The sequence below is a fragment of the Fukomys damarensis genome, unplaced genomic scaffold (genome assembly GCF_012274545.1).
Source record: "Fukomys damarensis isolate Sample0158 unplaced genomic scaffold, DMR_v1.0_HiC HiC_scaffold_19, whole genome shotgun sequence".
Taxonomy (NCBI): domain Eukaryota; kingdom Metazoa; phylum Chordata; class Mammalia; order Rodentia; family Bathyergidae; genus Fukomys; species Fukomys damarensis.
Genome location: NW_022900931.1, coordinates 9,744,524 through 9,749,092, shown reverse-complemented (window position 1 = coordinate 9,749,092; position 4,569 = coordinate 9,744,524).

Sequence of the window (4,569 nt, the reverse complement as noted above, 5' to 3'; positions counted from 1 at the left end):
CAGCTACTTGCAGCCTCCTGGCCCCACTGGCCCTTCTGCACCCAAGTCCTCTCAGGCTGCCCTGGGGTCCCTTCCTCAGGGGCTAGGCATGAGGCTGGGCAGAGTCAAAGTGCAGGCACCCACCTGCCAACCACCCATGCGACAGAGGCTCCTGCACTGCAGTGGTGACAGCATCGCTCATGGCCCCCTCCCAAAGGGAATGACAGACCCCCTTCTGCAATGGGCTGGATGCCCTTGTCCAAGCCCCCCCCACAGGCTCACAAACCTACACACCTCTATACACAAATCCATACACACAGACGCCCCACCGTGGGTTCCTCCAAAGAGTGTACACACTCACATGCACACTCGTACTGCCCGACCTCAGGGACAAGAGGGACAGCAAGGCCCATACAGGGCACCCAGGAAGTTCCCCCTGAGCCCACCTCTGACAATCCCTGGTCCTCACCCACGTGACCCACTGTGACCCCCCCCCGTGACAGTCTGCAGCCACTCCCACCCCCTTCCAGAGGACTCAGGAGAAGCACAGCTCCTCACCTGGCCTCTAAGGGTGCCCCAGGGGTGGCCTCCCCACACCTTCCTCTGCTCCTGCCCCCCAGGGTCCTCAGCCAGGTCCTTCCCCTAGCTCCTGGCCCACCTGCCCTGCACCAATGCACAAGTAGGGAGGGCCTGGCCTCTGTGTCCTGGGGCCAGGGGCTCAATTTCTCAGAGCCTTAGTTTCCACATCTGTAAAATGGGGTAGTCAAGGTGCTCACCTTGTCGGATCGTGGGGTTAGTTACTGAGAGGCCCTTGGAGAGGTGCCTGGCACCTACGTGGTGCTCCTGTCATCCTCACAGGCCAGCCTGTGTCTATCACCTGTACCCGCTCTGCCAGGCAGCCACCCTGTCCAGAGCCATCCAGGTCCTGTTCCCAGGTCCACTTTACTTGGGCCTCTCTCTGGGCCTCATCCACCTCAGCTCTGTCCCTGCTCCAGAGGTCCCGCTGATCCGTTTCCCACTTGCCCCCCTCTCATCCCTGCCAGCCTGTGGGGCTTGAGCCCAGCCACACCGCCTCCTCCTGGCCCCTCTCTTCCCCTGCCTGTGCCCGTCACTGCCACTTCCTGTCCACTGCTCCCGTCCAGGAAGCCTCCTTCTGAGTCTCTTCGGGTTATGTAATGCTGATGGAGGGAGGGTGATCTGTGACCTGGGTTCCCTCCCTGGCTGTGTGACCTTAGGCCCGTTGCTCTCTCTTTCTCTCCCTGACCTTTAGTTCCTTATGCATAAAATGAGTTAATAAAGGTTAAAGCCGGCACCCGGGAGGTGTTCAATAAACCCTGAGGTGCACTCCTTTCCCCCAGGGAAGGGCCCTCCCATCCTCTGCGTGGCTGTGTCTGCGCCTCACCCCTCTTTTCCAGGGCCTGAGGTCCGCTGGCCCCATGTGGCCCAAGTGCAGCATTGAGTGCCCCCCATCCTCATGGTCAAGGTGGCCAAGGACCCCACCAGCCCAGGGTCCATCCAAGGAGAGTGAGCGCTCCAGGCCTGCTTAAAACATGGGGGCCAATTACTCTGGGGTTGGCTGCAGATGCCCCATTCTTATTCCACCCTGAGGAGCTCGGGCCTGTGCACAAGGCAGAGTCCCCGAGTCTGGGGACCGGGCCGCAGTGTGGGGGGCGGGCTGGGAGCATGGCAGGGGGCTGAAGCGGGGCCCCTCAGAAGGCTCACGAGAAGCCCGGGAGGCCGCCCGACCCAGTGCCCCCACCGGCCCTGCCCCACGGCCCCTCTGGCCTCCCTCCTCTTATTTATCTTTGGAATTGCTTCTTCTCCAAAAGTTCATTTTGAAAGAAATCAATTTCCAACCTACTCGGAGATGTAATTTGGTTTTTCATTTTGAAGAAATGATGGCTACAGAAAAGTTTGGAGACTTAATCACCGCAGAAGGCCACAGAAATAAAGAACCGCTCTACCCTCGGCCGAGACTGTCAGCCTGTGTGCTGTCCAGCTGAGACAGCAGAAGACAGGTGTGCACAGGGAGGCATGTGTGCACACTCAGCCCCACGCATGCACACACGTGCACCTGACACACAGCCATGCGTGCTGCATCTGAACATACGTGCACGTGCGTACAACACAGCCTGTGCCAGCCCCTCCGCCCCCAGGAGCCATCAGCACCTTAGTTCTTTGCTTCTGTACCCCACGCCCCAGTACATCTTGCTCCTGAGCCAACTCCATCCTCATCATTTCTAGGAGGTATTGACTTTGTCACCTATCCCAAAGGTTCTTCCCAAGTCTGACACTGTAAGTATTCTAGATCAGATGTTACTACCTCACTCAAGACATCCACAGGCTCCCTATTACACAGCTAGACATCCTAGCCTCAGTGATTCTCCCACCTCAAGGTCATGAGTCTTGCCCTACGCTCCATGCCCCTTCCTCTCTGGCTGCTCTCAGAAGCCCTGTTGGGACCCACTCCAGTTCCAGGCCTGGTGGTCAAGGGCAAGGAACCTCAAGGGCCATGTCAGGCCTGGACATTTGCAGACATGGCCACACGTGCATGAGCCTGTGGCCCTCGGGCTGGGGAGGAAGAGGCAGGGGTCTGCCCTCGGCTCCCAGCCACTCGTCTGGGATCTGTGTCCCGCCTGGACATGGCCCAGTGCCACCACCAAGGGCAGCTGGGGAGGAGGGAGGAAGGGAGGTGGAGCTGCGTCTGATAGGGGTAGGGGAGAAGATTCCAAGGCTTGGTGGGGGTGGGACTGAGAGATGGGGAAGGAAGGAAACCCTGATGGGCTCAGGGGTCTGCACAAGCCAGGGTCCACAGCTCCTGGGGACCATCCCAGTCTGCAGTCCGCATGCCGGCTGGTTAGCTCCCTACCTGTTGAACACACGCTGGGTGCTTTAGATCCTTCAGCTGGTCGGCAAACATCTGTGGGCCAGGCTGGTGACTGATACTGCAGCCTGGGGCCTCTGGCTCTTTCCCAGTGGGGTGGGACAAGGCCAGGCCCCAGCACCAGGTAGGACTGGCTACCAATCCCAGCGCCATGCAGAGCTGCCCTGAAGCTAGAGCCGAAGCTGCAAAGGGCTATGTGCTGTGATAGGTACTGGGTGCAGTGCATGCCTGTCCTGGCCCCTTCTTGGAGGGCAACAGAGGCCCAACCCCAGGGACAGTCTGGCCCTCAGCCCAGCTTCCCTGCATTGGCCCAGTTTGGGGCAGCTACACTGGTGGCCTGGTAGTGCGGCCTGCTTCTCAAGGCTGTGTGGGAGAACCCAGAGAGGCCCTGGGGCCCTGTGGGCATGGGCCCCAGCAAGGCCCTTCCAATGTGATGCCCATAGCCTGCAGGGGCACCCGTGATTACCCTTACCGCCAACCTGCACCCCAGCCCCTCCAACCATAACCTCAGGCCTTCAGGGCATGAAAGACCAACAAATTCAGGCTAAAGGTGGGGACGTTGGATACAATTTCAATGCTGTGCCAGAGAGAAAGAAGTTCAGGCCCAATCCATGAGCATAGAAGGATGCCGGGGAAGCCTGTTTTTCCTGAGGACAATAGTCTCATGGGCATGGGCTCCTGGCATCCGTGGGCAGTGGGGGACAGGAAATGGCCCCAGAAGAGCGCATGTCAAGAGGACCCCAGGTGGACATCAGGACCAAGTGGCAGAGTCCAGTGACAAGCAGGACCAGAGGAGGCCCCCAAAAGATCCCATTTGTTTCCTATAAACGAAGTTGTCTTTCTGTCACATGCATTTATGGGGGGAGCACCCCTGTGTCACACACTGGGCAGCCACAGGGGACAGGTGGCCTCAGCAAGCTCCAGCGATGGCCCAACATTCCTAGGGAGGACTTGGAGGCAGACCACACCCCTCTCCCTCCCCACCTCAGGTGCCCCTGGGCGTCCTGCCAGCCCCTTCCCACCCTCCCGGGCACTGTGCCCAACAGGACTGAGTGTGTGTGGTGACAGAGCCCCTGACCCTGTCATTAGCGCTAATGACTCCAATCAGCACCACGGGGCAGAGGGCTTGGCAGTGCTCACCCCAGCCATCAGCAGATGGTGCCAGAAATGCCAATCACCTGTCTCTGTGCCCTTCTCAGCAGCCTGGAGAGATGGTGGCAGAGGCAGACAGGCAGGGTGGTGCCCGAAGGCTTCCCTCGATCCACAAGATCTCAGGTGGTCCCTTCACTCCTCCAGAGGCCCTGGAAACCCCTTCCCTTGCCCATCTCTCACTCCTGGCCTGCAGCGCAGGAGACTCTCAGCTCCACCATTTCCTGCCTCAGCCTCCGTGGGCTGATGACCCCAGGTGAGTCCCCGCTTCCCTCTTTTAAATAAAGGGGTGGAATTTCCTGATTTCTGCCGAGCTGCAGCACCTGCCAAGTCCCCTCCCTTGCAGCCATTGGTGTCTGGTATCCAGCTCGCCTGTCCTGCTGCTCTTCTCCCCCTCCTCCCCCAGTCCCACCCGACGCAGCAGCCTCCTCCATCCTTGTCGCTTAGATGGGCTCTGGCAGGAGGCTCAGGGAGCAGGCTGGGCACCCAGCTGGAAAATTGGGTGTCAGGAGCTGCCTGGACTGCTAATGCCCCGGCCCTCACCTCCCCCGCCTCCG